The sequence below is a fragment of the Spermophilus citellus genome, assembly GCF_964194105.1.
Source record: "Spermophilus citellus genome assembly, chromosome: 4".
Classification (NCBI taxonomy): domain Eukaryota; kingdom Metazoa; phylum Chordata; class Mammalia; order Rodentia; family Sciuridae; genus Spermophilus; species Spermophilus citellus.
Window position 1 is genome coordinate 101,956,566 of NC_138185.1, and position 20,358 is coordinate 101,976,923.

General features: G+C 34.5%; 1 long non-coding RNA gene across 1 annotated transcript in view; it reads right to left on the minus strand.

Annotated features, from left to right (window-relative positions):
- LOC308646678 overlaps nucleotides 1-20,358 on the minus strand; it is a 1,527,418-nt gene that overhangs the window by 562,184 nt on the left and 944,876 nt on the right. The window lies entirely within an intron of this gene.

A 20,358-nucleotide genomic window follows, 5' to 3' on the forward strand; every position in this document is an offset into this window, starting at 1 on the left:
AACTAAGAAAAAGTAAAGTAATTTTCATAGTTCTAGAGATCATAGTTTAATTTTCCTAAGATGTGAATATTTTTCTTTAATTCAAAGTCCATCTGAATTTTCCTCTTCACTTTGGGTAGGCTTTCATTTATTAAAAATAAATAATATACACACAAAATTCATTTTAATTAATTGTCCATACTTATTTTTCTCTTCTAAAGTATTTTCTACAACTCAATATCAAAACAACACAACATGCTGGAATAGCACTTCACTAGTAAGCTGTTAAGTGTTTAAAAAATTATCTATTTTTTTAAATTTGTTCTAATTAGTAATACATGACAGTAGAATGCATTTTGACACATTGTTCACAAATGGAGCACAACTTCTCTTCCTCTGCTGTACATGGTGCAGAGTCACACTTGTGGTGTAATCACACATGTATATAGAGTAATAATGTCCAAGTCATTCCACCATACTTCCCATCCCCACACCCCCTCTCCTCCCCTCACTCTGCCTTACACAATCCAAAGTTCATTCTTCCTCATCCCCCTGTAGTCATTTGAATTTACTAAATTCCAAATGCTCCTACGTTATAATGATAAAACAAAACTTATGTAAATAGGACATAGTTTATCTGTGTGCATTTATATTCGATATATAAACATCATTCAGAATACTTGGCTTTGATGTTTATCATAAGAAATGCAAAATATATTTATAATTAGTACTTTCTTTTCTCATATTTTAAAAGTTATTAAATTTAAATTTAAATATAGCTGTGTGCTTTGATTTTGTACACTGCTGCATAAGGTAATTAAGCATCTGTTTTTAAAAAGCAATAAGAAAAATTATATAAAATAAGTCCTACAGTTAACCAAATATTATTTTAAAAAATTAATTATCTTCTGAAACATAGAAAGCTTCTTTTTCAGAAATTTCAACAAATCAAACTGCTTGTAACCATTCTACTATATATCTATTTCTCAAAATAATATAAGCATTTTCTAAAGAAAAAAAAGCTATGTAATTCATTATAAAATGCCCTGAAGGCATAGATTTTTCTCCAAGTAGGCTCCACATTTCTTCTTTGCAAAGGAAATCAATTTCAAAAAATAGGCCAAAATGCTTAGCAACAAAAATTCAGTTGCTTTGATCATGTATACTGACTATAGAGTGTATAAATATGTGGGTATACTTATTTTTTAAACTGTTGAATAGATATTTTCATGGAATGTTTAAGTAAACAGCAGTTGGCAATAGCATTCAGTGTGTAATGTAACCATGTACCTACAGTAAAACTTATTTAATGATAGACAGCATTGTAAGCATTGTAATTAATAATCAATCAAATGTTTTATGTAAGTACAAATGTACTTTGGAAATGAATAATTTCACAAGATGGAATTATAATACAGCCTCCTCATGCTATACAGACTTTAAAATATCAAACACTATTCTTTTTAACCATAACATTTCCAGTAATTACTTTGGTCTTTTAGTAGTGAAACAATATTTCATTGACACTTGCTGACAGTTATTATTATAGTTTATCTTTAGCAATTCTACAAATTGACACTAATTCAAAACAAAAGGTTTTTGTTTATTTACTTGAGTATATTAATATTGTTTAACAAAATAAAAAAAATTCTCATAAGAATATAGATATGATAGTTCTGTGTGAGCTTACTTTTCCTGAAATGTAACTTAATTTGAACAAACAGCACCATCTGGACCATCAGTTGAATATTTTGGATAGTGTCTTCCCAGGAAACATGTATGCCTGTTGCGCAACATATAGCTACTTTTTCTTTTTTTTAATACCAGAGATTCAACCCAGAGAGGCTTAATTACTGGGTCATATCCCCAAACTTTTTCTTTTTTATTTTATTTTATTTTATTTTTATTTTGAGACATGGTCTTTCTAAATTGCTTAGGGCCTGGCTAAATTGCTGAGCCTTGCATTGAGCTTGCAATCCTCTTGCCTCAGCCTGGGGAGCTGCTGGGATTACAGGCAAACACCACTGTGTCCGCAGAACTACATATTTTAAAACACAAAAAATTACAACTACTCAAAAGGGGGCTAATAAACTTTTTAAAATTTTTTAACTAGTTATGAAACTCTCTCATTTTGAGTGTTAGTACCAATAAGCAAGAATGCATTGGTAGAGCAGATTATGCTAAGTGAAGCTAGCCAAGCCCTAAAAAACAAATGCCAAATGTCTGATTTGATATAAAGAGAACAACTAAGAACAGAACAGGAAGGAAGAGCATGTGGAAAAGACTACAGTAAACAAAGACGAATGGGGGGAGAGAAACGGAGAGAGAAGGGAAAGCATATGGAAATGGTAGGAGACCTTCAAGGATACATAAAATTATAAGAGGTTATGAGGGGCAAGGGGGAGGGGGAAAAAGGGAGAGAATTGAACAACAGCAGGGGAGGTAGAGAGGGAAGATGGGAGGGGAGGGGAGGGGAGGGGAGGGGGGATAGTAGGGGATAGGAAAGGTAGCAGAATACAACAGTCACTAATATGGCATTATGTAAAAATGTGAATATGTAACAGATGTGATTCTGCAATCTGTATTTGGGGTGAAAATGGGAGTTCAAAACACAATTTGAGTCTAATGTATGAAAGATGATATATCATGAGCTATGTAATGCTTTAAATAATCAATAAAAAAATTTTAAAAAAAAGAATTTATGGATAAGTCTTGTCTACAGTTTTGACAACCACTTGTCTTCTTGGAATACTGGAATGGAATATCCATTAAAAATTACCTTTAGCTTGTAATCCCAGTGCCTTGGAGGCTGAGATAGGAGCATCACAAGTTCAAAGCCAGCTTCAGGAAAATTAAGATGCTAAGCAACTCTGTGAGACCTTTGCTCTAAAAAACTACAAAATAGGACTGGGGATGTTGCTCAGTGGTCAGTGCCCCCCGAGTTCAATCTCTTGTACCAAAACTAAATAAATAAATATTTTTTAAAATATTTAAAAACTACCTTTAGGCTTCAATCATACTTCTTGTTCAAGTAGAATGAACGTTTATGTGTATAACTCTGATTATTGTATTTTCACATATGTTCTCAGCTGTTATATTTTAAAAAATAAAGAGTAACTGAAACGAACAAGTTATTCTTTGGTATTTTGTTTGCAGTTCTAGCAAATATTTTGTGGAGAAAATTAACTCTTGACCATATGAAAATAACTATACATGTTTAAAATGTACATAGATAACATCATTGTTATTTGTGCCACATACTGGATTTTAAAAATTGCTTCATATTTATTTGTGAAGTTCAGTGTAATATGGTGAAGTTAACTGAGTTGAAGAGATTATTGTGGTATTAAAATGGGAAACTGAGCCTTAGATTATGCAGTTTATCTAAAATCACAGTGTTCTATGGATTAGCATGAAATTCAATTTCAATAAATAACATGTTATCTTTATTACCCATAGCTTTTATTTTCTATTGCATTATGAGAAAACTTCTGCATTTTCTATTAATCATCATTTGCATGCATGTGAACTTCAAATGTGATGAAAACATACTCACTTTGTTTGGAAAGTTCACATCTATCTCCCATTATAGGCATTTAAAAATTATTTTTCCTGTAATAGGTTTAATAAGTGTATCCAACACAATTTATGTCCAAATTTTTGCAATTAAACAGAGAGCATGTTAAAGCATTTGATTCCATATTATGTTTGATGCAGACAGTTTTCAATCTCCACAAAAATCCATTCTCCATATCTGGAAATACCTGTATATTCCCTTATTTGGTAGTGGTAGGAAATTTCCATTCTCTAAACCTAGTTCCAAATTATCACTACTGTAAAAACCAAAGTCAGACTCCCCACTCCATTAAAACCATTCAAGGTTCAGCTTGAATACCTACACAGTGAACCCCACAATGTCTGCTATTTATAAACCAGAAATTTTCATACTGCCTGCATGTTTGAAGTAATCAGCATCAATTTCAAAAATGATTTTGAAGTCAGGAACACAACTTATTTCTGTGTAGTGTCCATAATAGGGCTTGATATAGAAAAAAACCCTAAATGAAGCTTAGAAAAACTATTTTATACACACACACACACACACACACACACACACACATACATACTGGACATTTTGGCTTAAAAAAGTATCTTAAGTGAATTGAGTTTATAATTCCTCCAGAGTAAGGGTTTTCAGACAGGGAACAAAAAATGCTTTTGAAACTATAAATCTTGGCATATTTAATAAAATCACTCATATTTCAATAATCACATCTCATTCATTGTTCATAAAGTATGTGTGTTCTGCAGTGTGTGGTGGCCCCCACCTGCAGTCCAAGTAACTCAGGAGTCTGAGATAGGAGGATCAGAAGTTTATGTATATATATGGCTGGAGATGTAACTCAGTGATAAATTATCCCTGGGTTTAAATAAATAAATAAATAAATTGTCATCCCATTGACTTGCATTCACATATTGAATATTTGTGTAATATTTAGTAACTGTGAATTACATATTATTTGAATTTGAATGCATCACAACTATACAAAATTCTCTTTTGAGGATTTACTTTTTATTAAGATTAAGCCAGAGAAAAAAGTTGTGCTCCATTTGGGTACAATGTGTCAAAATGCACTCTACTGTCATGTATAAAAAATTAAAACAAATTAAAAAAAAACAAACAAGCAAACAACAATAGGAAAAAAAGACCTCTTCAACAAAGAAAATACCAGGACAAGATGGATTCTCACACACCTTTGAAAAAGAACTAATGATTATTTTACTCAAATTAGTCAATGCAATAGAAAGGTAAAGCACTTTTAAATTAATTCTATTAAGCCAGTGTTGTTACGATACAAAAAACTATATAAGAATCCCTTAAGGAAAGACACTATAGAGGAATATTCCTGATTAAAAAGATACAAGATATCAATTCTTGATAAAATATTAGTAAATGATAATAAAAAATACATAAATTAATTGTACATAATGATCAATTTAATTCCATTCACAATCAATAAATCTAAGTCACTGTGTAAATAGAATTAGAGACAAAAATCGTAAGATAATCTCAAATGATGTAAAACAAAGAGCCTTTAACAAAATTTAGAATGCATTTTTATTTAAAATACTGAACAAGTTAGAAACAAAACTTACATCAACATCATAATTTGTATATGGCAAACCCAAAGCAATGTCATACTAAATAGAAAAAAGCATTTCTCTACAATTAGGAAGGTGAAAAAATTGTCCATTTTGTTTTTTTTTAATGTTTTATTGGGGGTTATGGAAAATGAAAATCACCTTAAACAGTTGTTTTATATCTATTAAGACAAAGTTTATATTCTCACAAACTGGCATATCAGCTTCATTCTATGGTTTCTTTTTTTTTTTTATTGGTTGTTCACAACGTTACAAAGCTCTTGACATATCATATTTCAAACATTAGAATCAAGTGGGTTATGAACTCCCATTTTTACCCCAAATACAGATTGCAGAATCACATGGGTTACACATCCACATTTTTACATACTGCCATATTAGTGACTGTTGTATTCTGCTACCTTTCCTATCCTCTACTATCCCCCCTCCCCTCCCCTCCCATCTTCTCTCTGTACCCCATCTACTGTAATTCATTTCCCTCCGTGTTTGTTATCCCATTCCCCTCACAACCTCTTATATGTAATTTTGTATAACAGTGAGGGTCTTCCTCCATTTCCATGCAATTTCCCTTTTTTTCTCCCTTTCCCTCCCACCTCATGTCTCTGTTTAATGTTAACCTTTTCTTCCTGCTCTTCCTCCCTGCTTTGTTCTTAGTTGCTCTCATTATATCAAAGAAGACATTTGGTATTTGTTTTTTAGGGATTGGCTAGCTTCACTGAGCATAATGTGCTCTAGTGCCATCCATTTCCCTGCAAATTCCGTGATCTTGTCATTTTTTAGTGCTGCGTAATACTCCATGGTGTATAGATGCCACATTTTTTTTATCCATTCATCTATTGAAGGGCATCTGGGTTGATTCCACAGTCTAGCAATTGTGAATTGTGCTGCTATGAACATTGATGTGGCAGTATCCCTGTAGTGTGCTCTTTTAAGGTCTTCAGGGAATAGTCCGAGAAGGGCAATAGCTGGGTCAAATGGTGGTTCCATTCCCAGCTTTCCCAGGAATCTCCATACTGCTTTCCAAATTGGCCGCACCAATTTGCAGTTTGACTTCATCATGGCTGCCAATCTTACTGGGGTGAGGTGGTATCTTAGGGTGGTTTTGATTTGCATTTCCTTGACTGCTAGAGATGGTGAGCATTTTTTCATGTACTTGTTGATTGATTGTATCTCCTCCTTTGAGAAGTGTTTGTTCAGGTCCTTGGCCCATCTGTTGATTGGGTTATTTATTTTCTTATTGTCTAATTTTTTGAGTTCTTTGTATACTCTGGATATTAGGGCTATATCTGAAGTGTGAGGAGTAAAAATTTGTTCCCAGGATGTAGGCTCCCTATATACCTCTCTTATTGTTTCTCTTGCTGAGAAAAAAACTTTTCAGTTTAAGAAAGTCCCATTTGTTAATTCTTGTTATTAACTCTTGTGCTATGGGTGTCCTATTAAGGAATTTGGAGCCCAACCCCACAATATGTAGATCAGAGCCAACTTTTTCTTCTATCAGACGCAGAGTCTCTGATTTGATATCTAGCTCCTTGATCCACTTTGAGTTGACTTTTGTGCATGGCGAGAGGAGGGGATTCAGTTTCATTTTGTTGCATATGGATTTCCAGTTTTCCCAACACCATTTGTTGAAGATGCTATCCTTCCTCCATTGCATGTTTTTAGCTCCTTTATCAAATATAAGATAGTTGTAGCTTTGTGGATTAGTCTCTGTGTCCTCTATTCTGTACCATTGGTTCACCCGCCTGTTTTGGTACCAGTACCATGCTGTTTTTATTACTATTGCTCTGTAATATAGTTTGAAATCTGGTATCGCTATACCACCCGATTCACACTTCCTGCTTAGAATTGTTTTTGCTATTCTGGGTCTTTTATTTTTCCATACTAATTTCATGATTGCTTTATCTATTTCTACAAGAAATGCCATTGGGATTTTGATTGGCATTGCATTAAACATATAGAGACCTTTTGGAAATATCAACATTTTGATAATTTTAGTTCTGCCTATCCATGAACAAGGAATATTTTTCCATCTTCTAAGATTCTCTTCTATTTCTCTCTTTAGGGTTCTGTAGTTTTCATTGTATAGGTCTTTCACCTCTTTTGTTAGGTTGATTCCCAAGTATTTTATTTTTTTTGAGGATATTGTGAATGGAGTGTTTTTCCTCATTTCCGTTTCAGAAGTTTTGTCGCTGATATACAGAAATGCCTTTGATTTATGTGTGTTGATTTTATATCCTGCCACTTTGCTGAATTCATTTATTAGTTCTAGTAGTTTTTTTGGAGACCCTTTTGGGTCTTCTAGGTATAGAATCATGTCATCCGCAAATAGTGATAATTTAAGTTCTTCTTTTCCTATTTTTATGCCTTTAATTTCTTTCGTCTGTCTAATTGCTCTGGCCAGTGTTTCGAGAACTATAATGATAGGGGGCATCCCTGTCTTGTTCCAGATTTTAGAGGGAATGCCTTCAATTTTTCTCCATTCAGAATGATGCTAGCCTGAGGCTTAGCATAGATAGCTTTTACAATGTCAAGGTAAGTTCCTGTTATCCCTAGTTTTTCTAATGTTTTGAACATAAAGGGATGCTGTACTTTGTCAAATGCTTTTTCTGTGTCTATCGAGATGATCATATGGTTATTATCTTTAATTCTATTGATGTGGTGAATAACATTTATTGATTTCCGTATATTGAACCATCCTTGCATCCCAGGAATGAATCCTACTTGATCATGGTGCACAATTTTTTTGATGTGTCTTTGTATCTGATTCGCCAGAATTTTATTGAGGATTTTTGCATCTAGGTTCATCAGAGATATTGGTCTGTAGTCTTCTTTCTTTGAGGTGTCTTTGTCTGGTTTCGGAATCAGGGTGATGTTGGCCTCATAGAATGAATTTGGTAGAGCTCCCTCTTTTTCTATTTCCTGAAATAACTTGAAAAGTATTGGTATTAATTCTTCTTTAAAGGTTTTGTAAAACTCTGCTGTGTACCCATCCGGTCCTGGGCTTTTCTTGGTTGGTAGTCTTTTGATTGCTTCTTCTATTTCATCCATTGATATTGGTCTGTTTAAATTGTGTGTATCCTCCTGACTCAGTCTGGGCAAATCATATGACCTAAGAAATTTATCAATGTCTTCACTATCTTCTATTTTATTGGAATATATGTTTTCAAAATAATTTCTAATTGTCTTCTGTATTTCTGTAGCATCTGTTGTGATAGTGCCTTTTTCATCCCGTATGTTAGTAATTTGAGTTCTCTCTCTTCTTCTCTTCATTAGCATGGCTAAGGGTCTGTTGATCTTGTTTATTTTTTCAAAGAGCCAACTTTTTGTTTTGTTAATTTTTTCAATAATTTCTTTTGTTTCAATTTCATTGATTTCTGCTCTGATTTTAATTAATTCTTGCCTTCTGCTACATTTGCTGTTGGTTTGCTCTTCCTTTTCTAGGGCTTTGAGATGAAGTGTGAGCTCATTTATTTGTTGGTTTTTCCTTTTTTTGAGGAATACCTCCAGCTGATGAATTTACCTCTTAAAACTGCTTTCATTGTGTCCCATAGATTCCGATATGTTGTGTCTGTATTTTCATTTATCTCTAAGAATTTTTTGATTTCCTCCTTTGTGTCTTCTGTAACCCATTGATCATTCAGTAACGTATTGTTCATTGTCCATGTGATGTAGGATTTTTCTTTCCTTCTTTTATCATTGATTTCCAGTTTCATTCCATTATGATCTGATAAAATGCATGGTATTATCTCCACCCCTTTATATTTACTGAGGGTTGCCCTATGGCATAATATATGGTCTATTTTTGAGAAGGATCCATGTGCTGCTGAGAAAAAAGTATATCCACTTGATGATGGTTGATATATTCTATATATGTCAGTTAAGTCTAGGTTATTGATTGTGATATTGAGGTCAATAGTTTCTTTATTCAACTTTTGTTTGGAGGATCTGTCCAATGGTGAGAGAGGTGTGTTGAAGTCACCCATGATTATTGTGTTGTGGTCTTTTTGATTCTTGAACTTGAGGAGAGTTTGTTTTATGAACGTCGCAGCGCCATTATTTGGTGCCTAAATATTGATAATTGTTGTGTCTTGTTGGTGAATGGTTCCTTTTAACAGTATATAATGTCCTTCCTTATCCCTTTTGATTAACTTAGTCTTGAAGTCGATTTTATTTGATATGAGAATGGCCACCCCTGATTGCTTGCGAGGACCGTGTGCGTGGTATATTTTTTCCCAACCTTTTACCTTGAGACTGTGTATGTCTTTTCCAATCAGATGTGTCTCGTGGAGGCAGCATATTGTTGGATTTGTTTTTTTAACCCATGTTACCAGCCTATATCGCTTTATTGGAGAGTTTAAGCCATTAACGTTTAGAGTTACTATTGATATATGGTTTGTACTTCCTGCCATGTTTGATTATTTATCTCTTTTTTTTTTCTAATTTAGTTTGTTTCTCCATGATTAGCTTTCATCCTGTCCTCTGTCTTTACCGAGGCACTTCCCACTGATGGTTTTGGTTATTGTTTTTCATTTCTTCCTCGTGCAGTGTTTTGCTCAAGACGCTTTGCAATGCTGGTTTTCTGGCTACAAATTCTTTTAGCTTTTGTTTATCATGAAAGATTTTTATTTTATTGTTGTACCTGAAGCTTAATTTTGCTGGATACAGAATTCTTGGTTGGCATCCATTGTCTTTCAGTGTTTTAAATACGTTGTTCCAGGATCTTTTCGCTTTCAGCGTCTGTGATGAAAAATCCGTTATTAACCTTATTGGTTTACCCCTAAATGTACTCTGCCTCTTTTCTCTTGTAGCTTTTAATATTTTCTCTTTGTTCTGTATATTGGATATCTTCATAACAATGTGTCTTGGCGTTGGTCTACTGTGATTTTGTGTGCTCGGTGTCCTGTATGCATCTACAATTTGTATATCTGTTTCCTTTTTTATTTCTGGAAAGTTTTCTGTAATTATTTCATTCAGCAGGTTACTCATTCCCTTGGTATGAATCTCTGTGCCTTCCTCTATCCCGATGACTCGTAAGTTTGGTTTTTTTATGTTATCCCAAATCTCTTGGATGTTTTTCTCGTGATTTTTTACCAGCCTATCTGAGTTGGCTAGACTCTTTTCAAGATGATATATTTTGTCTTCATTATCTGACGTTCTGGCTTCTACTTGCTCCACTCTGTTAGTGATACTCTCGATTGAGTTTTTAATTTGGTTTATTGTTTCCTTCATTTCTAGAATTATTGTTTGATTTTTTTTATAATCTCTATCTCCTGATAAAGATGCTAACTTCTTCTTTTATCTGTTTATGTAATTCATTTTCAATGTGATCTTTAAGGTTCCTTTCCATCTGTCTAAGGTGTTCCTTGAGTTCTTTATATGGCCATTTTTCTGATGACTCTAGGTCCTCCTGAATATTTAGGCTGTCCTTCATTGTTTGTACTCCTTTTCTTCCTTGCTTTTTTATGCTCATGTTACTTCTTGTTCTGTTTGACTGCTGAGTTACTGTTTACTCTTCTAAATTTATTTGATGCTTGGGAGGAGAGATATTAGAAGGGAAGGGAAGAAGTCACTAAAGAGAATGAGTGTAGGCAGGTCGAATTCAAGAAAGGGGGAATAAGAAAATTGAAAAGAAATGAAAAGACAAAAGAAAAAAAGTGAAAAGAAAGAAAGAAAAAATGAAAAAATAAAAGTTTAAAACCAAAAAAACAATTATAATGATAATAAAAAAATGGACATTAAATTTTAAAAAATAATAGTAATAATAATAGAATAAAAAGAATTAAAAAAATTGAAACCATTAATAAGAAAGTTAAAAAACAACAACAACATCAACAACAAAAAGTGAAAATAAAATAAAATAAATACTAATAATAATCATTAAAAAAAAATAATAATAATAAATGCAGTCATAGAGCTCGATTAACTTCTCTTCCAGTAGGTGGAGCTATGCCCACTGGGCCAGGCTTCTCTTCTTGATAGGTGGGAACCAATCAGTGTGCCTCAGCTCTTCTTCCCAGACTGTGCGGGTCTCCAATCCTGAGTGCCTAGGGCCTTCTCTTGTGGTTCCTCAAGCCAGGCCCCGCTCACCTGTGATGCTCACCACAATAGTGGCTACACTCCGGGTCTGCTGCTCCTGGGAGCCCTGTTTTTATGGATGCCTGGGCACACCCTTTCTGTTTGCCTCCCTCAGACCCTAAGTTTGTAGGGCTTGGGGCTGAGGACCCCCAGCAAATTTGTTTGCCCTCAGGTAGCAACTCCCCTGGTAGCTGGTGCAAGGGACCTCTGTTGTCAGCACTGGTGGGAGCGATAGCCGGGAGTTCTGCGCTGCTAGTCCCACGTCATTCCTGATTCCCTGGGTCTGGCTATCGTGCTCAGTTGGCTTTTACCTCTGTGAGTTCAGGTGTGCTGACTAGTTATTTCAGCGGGATCATTAGTGCTGAGTCACGAGAAGCAGGCGAACCGGAGCTCGAATGCAGCCAATCCGGGCTCGGTGTGTTCTGAGAAGGGCAGACTGTTCGCCCGGGATCCCCTTCAGCTCAATAGTGCCTAGTGGACCTGAGCGAACAATATTTTGACAGTTTACTTCTCCCTATGCCCGCACAGCTGAAGGGGTTAGAGACTTGATCTCTCCGCGTCCACTGCCATGTTGGATCACTTAGATTTTAAATTGTCACTCATCTTAGCAGCTGTTCCATTTTACTCGGCAGCTCACTCGTGCGGTGAAGAGTCTGCTCTAAGATGCTCCACGGGAAGCGGCGGCGGTGGCAGCGGCGGCGGCGGCAGCGGCCCAGCTGTGGCCTTCGGGACCCCCGGGGAGGGGGTGTGGGCTGGGGGAGGGGAGGCAGTGCCTCAGGGCCCGCGTGGGCCAGGTACTGGGCACGCGAGAGAGCAGGCAGGGCGGGGGAAAGAAATTGAGATCTAGATTTAGGGAGTGAGCGTGGGAGGAGAGACGGCGGGGGAGAAGCAAAGCAGAGGGGCAGAGAGGAGAAGGAGAAGGGGCCGAGGGAGCCGGGCAGCTCGGGGGCTGCAGCCTTACTGCTCGCGCTGAGGTCGTGATGGACTCTCTCCACCTTGGCTGGAGTCGTGGCGGATTCAGTCCACTTAGGCCCCTTTCTTGACACGGTGCTGAGTCTTTGTCGACAGATCTCCTTTAATGATCTTTACTTCTTCTTTTAAGACGCGGCAACATACGCTGAGGGCATGGCGGCATGGAGCACGGAGCGGCTTACTCACTTCCCACCGCCATCTGTTTCGGTTCATCCAAAATTGTTCATTTTGAATATAGTATTGATATATAGTATTGATAACCAGATTAATTGGGCAAGAGAAAATTATTAAAGGAATACAAATTAAAAAAAAGAAAATCAAACTATTATTGTTTGCTGATGATGTTTTACAAAACTTAGAAGAATAAAAATCTTAACCAGAAGACTTTTTTGTCTAATAAATACATTTATCAGTATACATAATCAACATACAAAAGACAATGACTTTTTATACAACAATAATAAATCCACTGGAAAAAAATTAGGAAAACAATTCCATTCACCATAACTTGAAAAAGATACCTAGGAATAAATCAAACCATGAGATGAAAGATCTCTATAAAAAAATATAGAACATTGTAAATGAAATTGAAGAAGATATTAGAAGATGGAATTGTTACCGCTGTTGACGGGTGATGAGTCCTTGCTTCCCCGATGTTGAAGAATAATACCAAAGAAGCACGCCAAGGCAAGGTCAGAGTAGAAATTAGAAGTTTATTAAAGGACAGCAGAAAAGACTTCTCCCAGAGGAAGAAGGGGACCCAAGAGGTGGAATCCGTGGAAGTGCGGTTGTTTACCCTTTTTATAGTTTTGGTTATGGAATGTAGGTGGGAAGGGTTAGGACACAGGTGGGCCAAATGGGCAGGAAGGACTTTTGGGATGGGCTTATCACTTCTCTGGGATGGGCTATCTCCAAATCTGTTGGGGGCTGTTTCTTTGAGGTGAACTTTGGCCTAGGGCCTTTTCGGGACTTCATTAACATTCCATGAGTTGTCCTGTGTTTTCCCTGAGTCATTCTCAGCATGGCCTCCATTTTAGATTTCACTCGATATTAGACCCGATTTACCTAACTACACTGACTACCTAACTTTAAATCTGGCTTCATTATGACCTCCTATGTTCTTGGATGAGCAGAGCAGATGCTGCATTCTATCAGACCTTTAAAGAAAAATTATGCTGATCCCACTGAAATTATTCCATACATAGAAATGGGTACCACTTCCTAACCCATTTTAAGAATCCAATATTATCCTGATACCAAACTAGATAAAGACACATGAAAGAAATAAAACTTCAGACTAAAATCCCTGATAAATACATATGCAAATGTCTGTAATAAAATATTAATAGTACACATTAAAAAACACATTGAAGACTATACAACATGATTATGTTAGATTTTCCCCAGGAATAAAGGTTTATTTAATATACATAAATCAATAAAGATAATTCATCACATAAAAAGTATCAAGGATAGGGCCTGGGGTTGTGGCTCAGAGGTAAAGTGCTCGCCTGGCATGCATGGGACACTGGGTTCGATCCTCAGCACCACATAATATAAAATAAAGATATTGTGTCCACCTATAACTAAAAAATAAATATTAAAAAAGAGTATCAAGGATAAAAATCACATGGTTATCTCAACAAATTCAGGAAAACAAAATATTTTGGCACAATATAACACCCATTCATGTTAAAATACACAGAGAACCTAGGGACAGAATGGATAAAACGTGTAAACATTTTTAAAAAAACCTGGAAAAAGTCAAGAATGTCATCTTCCACCACTCCATTTCAATATTGTTTTGAAACTCTAGCCTGACCAATTAGACAAGTGAAGGAAATTAAAGGGATACAAATAAGAAGTCAAAACATCCCTGTTTCTTGATAAAATAATCTTGTATATCAAAGGAATAAAAAACAAATCTAAAAATTTCCACCAAAATCTCCACTAGACAAGTTAAACAAATGCAGCAAAATAGCAGAATACAAGATGAAGAAACAAAACTAGGTCTCTCACATCCCAATAATAAATCTGCTAAGAAAGAAATCAGAAAAAAACTATCACATTCACAATGAACTTCAAAAAATTAAATACTTAGGAATAAATTTAACTAAGAAGGTGAAAGACATCTATAATAAAAATTATAAAACACTGATAAAAGGAATTAAAGAAAATCTTAGAAGATGGAAAGATCTACCATGTTCATGGATAAGTAGAATAAAATTTTCAAAATGGTCATGCTAACAAATATAATCTGCAGACTCAATGGTGTCCTTATCAAAATGTAACAATATTCTTTATGAAGCTTAAATAAGAAAGTCCTAAAAAGCATATGGAAAAATAAAATTATTTCTTAGCATTAACAGCAAAGCTGAAAGCATCATAATACAAAATTTTAAATTATACTGTAGAAATATAGTAACAAAATCAGCATTGTATTTGCATCACAACACACAGGACAATGACAGAATAGAATAGAGGATACAGAGACAAAAACAACATAAATACAGTTACTAGATCCTTGGAAAATTTGGTAAAAACACTGGAGAAAAAGAAAAGCATTTTAACAAACGATGATAGTAAAACTAAATATTCATGCATAGAAAAATAAAACTAGATCAGTTTTATTCACTCTGCACAAAAATCAACTCTATCAAACATGTAGGAATTAATCTAGAAATACTGCAACTTCTAGAAGAAGACACAGGGTCAACAAGCCAACATACTGATGTAAACACCAAGATTCCTAAAGCTCAAGAAATAAAACTGAGAAATAGTAAGTGGAATGGAATTAACTAGCAAACTTGTATTCAGCAAAGGAAACAATTAAGAGCATAAAGAAAGAGCCTACAGGAGGGGAGAAAATCTTTGCTAGTTAGTATTCTAAGAAAGAATTAATATCCTGAATATATAAAGAGCAAATAATTGAATCCAGGAAAATGTAACCAAATCAATAAGGCAAATAAACAGACACTTTACAAAGCAAGAAAAACAAATGACTAACATAAATAAATGTAAATATATTTAAAAAATAAATATATAAATATATATTAAATATATATTATATATATATATTTAAAAATGTTCGACATCTTTTGCAATTACAGAAATTTAAATTAAAACTACACTGAGATTTCCTCTCACTCCCATTAGAATGGCAATATGAGAAATAATATCAAACGCTGAAGAGGAAACAAACTATCAAAAGAAACAATTTTGATTACATTTTGGCACAATCAGTGTGGAAATCAGCATGCAGGTTTCACACAAAACTAGGAATGGAAGCATCATACTGTCCACGAACAACTATCCTGTATCTAGTCAAATGATCCAAAGTCAATATACCATAGAGACTCATGCACATCCACTTTTATAGCAGTGCAATTCATAGTAGCCAAGTTGTGCAACCAGCCTCGGTGCCTATCAACAAACAAATGTATAAGGAAAGTGTGGTTTATATACCCAGTGGGGTTTTCCTCAACCAAAAAGAAGAACAAAATTATGTTATTTGTTGGGAAATGGATAAAACTGAAGAACAGCATGGTAAGTAAAATAAGCCAGACTCAGAAAATAAAGGGTTATATATAGTTATTTCATTAATGGAGATTAAAAAAAGGGAAAAGGGGATCTCATGAAAACTCTTGGATTTTTTTTTTCTCTTGTACTGCTTGATTTTCACTTGCCTTAATGAAATTTACTTGTCTTAACCTCTGACTTTCTGGATTCAGTACTATTAACAGAAGAGTGGGATTTTCAGAATTCTGTTCTTGGTCTAGCTTGAGGAAATATACAAGGATCAGTTAAGTTACACTGAAAATCCTTTTAATATACTTAATGACTCCCCTTATTCTCCAAGAAATCACATAGAAATTGATTATATATTTGTGTTATAGTTCCTCAAAAGAAACAATGTTAAAATAGAAAATATCTTAAATCAAAAATTTTGTTTCTAGAAATAGACATAAATATTTTGTAGTGTGACTAATTTGTAATCATAATTCAGTTTCCATGATACTCATCCTACCCTTTACACAAAATACTGTACTTTATAATAATTTCATGGATTTTTACTCTATTTTAATATGGTAACTTTTTCATATTTTATTTTATTTTTTTTATCCAGTGCTGAAGATTGAGCTTAAGGCACTGAACTACTATGTCACTATCTTATTATTTATTTTAGTTATTTTATTTGTTTAATTTTGAGATCAATTCTCACTAATTTCCAAAGATGGGTTCATAATTGTGATCTTCTAATTCAACCTACCTTTTAGCTAAATTACAGGCATACACCACCGCTCCCAGAAAATTTGTTATTTTAATGACATTTATTTTTAATATACAGATTTATTTTAAGATATATTTAATGTTGTAAACTTACATTTGCTGTTTTTTTTATTTTATTAGGTTATTGTCTTTAAAGCATCTTTAAAGTATCTTTAATATTTTAAAGTTTGAAACTAAATGTTTTACATACTACATAATATAAATTTATGTGATTTCATGAATTCTTAGAGAAAAATATGTAGTTCTACTTGGTTGGTATTGGAAACTATGTATATATAATAAATAGCTCCAAAGATTAGTTTGGTTTAGGTCTTGTTTGAATGCTTTTAGCTATTTAATCTATATCAGTTTTTGCAAAAGGTGCTTTAAAATGGTCACTTGTGCCAGATGCAGTGGCACATGGCTGTAATCCCTGTAATTCAACTTGGGATGCTGAGACAGAAGGCTGCCACTTGGAGACAGTGATTAGAACTTAGGAAGACATTTTCACAAAATAAAAAATAAAAAAAATGAAAAGGGCTTATAATATAGCTTACAGGTAGAGCAGCACTGGGTCCAAAAAGCAACAGCAAAAAAAATCAATTGCCACTACTAAATTATCATTCTCCTGCATACTTATCATGTATTACTTGATATATTTTTAAAATGTTATATGCATATTTTGTGAAAATGACTTTTAATTCTAAATATCTTTTTATGTACTATTATATGTTCCTTACATTTTTAAAAATAATATTATTTTAGAGTTATTAAAATTGATACCTCATCTTTTTTTTACTCACATTTGCTATGAATATATTTACTTCCATCATTCTATTTTCAAGTTCTCTGTATCATTTTGTATTTAGATAGAGAGATATTTTTTCATCATTCTATTTATAAATTTTCTGTGTCCTTTTGTATTTAGTAAATCTCCTATAGAAAGCATAAAATTAGGGGCTGGGGTTGTGGCTCGGTGGTAGAGCACTCGCCTAGCATGTGCGAGGCCCTGGGTTCAAACCTCAGCACCACATAAAAATAAATAAACAAAGTAAAGATATTGGGTCCAACTACAACTAAAAAATAAATATTCAAAAAAGAAAGCATAAAATTAGAAATCACAGAGGAGATCAACCCCCAAACACTTCAGAGTCCAGAAATGAAGCAGTGAAAGAATGGCTGACCAGAGACATGGTTGACAGAGTAAATAAATACTCTAAAGCTTTATATGGGAAGTTTGAGACTGAGAGGAGGAGAAACAGATATAGAGGTAGAGGAAAACCACATTAGCTTACTTTTTCAACAAGAGCTAGAAAGAAAAACAGACTGAATTTCAATGTGACAGGAACATCCAATAAAGTAAAAGAGATACAGTAAAGCAATTTAACCACAATTGTCGACCAAATCACATGCCTATAATGGCAAACATTTTGTAGAGAACACAGCTAGCCCTCTTCCTTAGAAGACATTAAATCAACACAGCTTCTTCCCACCTTTAGATAGCAAAAAATAAAGCCAAAGATAATACCTTTGAAATGTGTTACTACAGTAATAAGCATAGAAAAACATTTATAGAGGGTTTTCTGTTAGCTGAAAGTTCCTGAAAATACCTCAACGTAACCACTGACAAGGGGAGTGGGTGAATCCAGCCTAGAAGATAATCATTCTTGGGGAGTGTTAGTTCTTACTCAACATTCAACATTACCTCCCAAGGATCCCAGCAAAAGCAGTGTATCAGATATACTATCCCCATCACAGTGACAAATAAAACCTCTGTGAACTACACCAACCAGGATGGGGATTTGCAGTATCTGGACCACAGACAGGCTGCACAGTGGTAAACAGGTGCAAAGTAATTTAATAGCAATGCTTTGAGATCACATTAGAGGGAAGCAGGTTCCAGCAATTCACATTCAGGATCAGTAAAGCACAGATGCAGATTGGGCCTAAGACTCTCCCAGAGTCAAATGGATGGTACCCCTGTTTTATGTCAGTCTGGGTGGAGTCATCTGTGATAAAGACGATCCATGGATAGCCTGTGTCCATAGACATGTGGTTGTGGGCAGCCACAAAGACCTCTCCCGGGGAGACATATTGGAGGGGAGTAGATGCCAGTGATTCACAATCATGGGCAGTGGGAACTTAGAGACAGGTTGACTGACTCTATATTCCAGTCATAGGGACAGTACTATGGTGACCAATATTAGTCAGGGTAGAGGTTTTTGCAGCAAAGACCACTCCTATGGTACCCTCAATCACAGGTCCATCCTTGCACATAGGCATTATGATCTATGCCACCTTATAGAAGGGTTAGTGGAGGGGTGCAAGTGCACAGTATCCCACAGAATTCCATGTGATAAACCCAGCCTCTGCCTGCTGCACATCTACACCCAATAGAAACAAGCCAGCAGAAAGATTACAGAACCTTCCAAGAATGTGGCCTCACACTCCTGGACTGACAAAAAAGAGTCAGCTGGCGGGAAGTTCTTAGCATCCAGAGGAATGGTTCCTGTGCCTCAGCAATTACAGGAGAATCCAGATTTGAAGAGGGATGGGCATGTTTATCAAATCTTGAGGAAATACAAACCAGGAAGACTCAAAAGACTCAAGAATTGTACACAACTTGGCATATGTTACTATAAACATCTATAATGTAAATTTTGATCTTATATGTACATTACACTTTGTTTTAATTCAATAGTTGTTCTTCTAGTATTCAACAATGTGCCCTTGATCATTTGATTGTATTTCTTCTAATGCTTTTAAGAATTAACTGGAATCATTTTCTAAATCTTTTCTTTCTTAGCTCAGGTTTACACTTGTTCCTCTTAGACCCTCTTACATTACCTGCTATTGCCTGAAATACCCCCATCCTTATATCCATCTTTTTCTTCTTTTCCCCTTGGTTTATATTATTTTTAAAAAACTTTTTTTACCCATTTTTTTCTCCTCCCCTTCTACATCCCTATTATTTAATACTAGTTTAATAATTAATTTTATCAACCTATCCTAGAACATTACTGCAAGTTTAAAGTGGATTAGAGGAACTGTCGAGAGCACTATGAAAATCAGTCTTATCCTAATACTGATTTATATGTGAATTTTCTCTGAAGTGATTATAGTAAAAAGTGTTTCTCTCAAAGTGATACCTATACTGGGAACAGTAGAGGAAACACATTCAGTGAAATTACCAATGCCTGAATATTCACCTCGCCGGGAACTTCTAGGAAAAATGAGTTCACTAAAAAATCCCTCGAATAAAAAGTAGACATATAGGCGGTATGAAAAACCCGGGGAACCAACACAAATGTCCCAAACAGTCCACAATTCTTCAATAATTGATTCCATTGGTACCACAGTGGAGTAAATGTTGGAGAAAAAAATTAGAACATTTTATTGAGCTAAAAGAAGACATAAGTTATAAGCTTAGAAGGAAAAACAAGAAGTGAAAAATTAATTTTAATAGATATTCTGAAAATGAACCAAACAAATCCTAGAAATGAAAGACAAAAAATTAAAATAAAAATGCAATGGAAAGCATCAGCAATTGATATACAAGTTCAAGAATATATTCTCAAACTTTGAACACAAAATGTATAATCTTGAAAATAAAGTCATCAATAAAAGGAAAAAAAAGGTTTTAAGGTACCATGACTATAATATTTATGAAATCTGAGACAACATTAAAAGATCAAATCCAAGAACAATTAGCATAAACAAAGGCTTAGAATTCAAACTAAAAAAGGCACACCTTTTTAAGTTAAATAATATAAGACTAATTTCAAACCATAAGAATGAGAATATCTAAATGCTGGAATCAAATACAACCCCAAATATAGAAGAGCATAAAAGATCCTCTCTAAGACACATTTTAATAAAAATGCCTAATACAGAGAATAT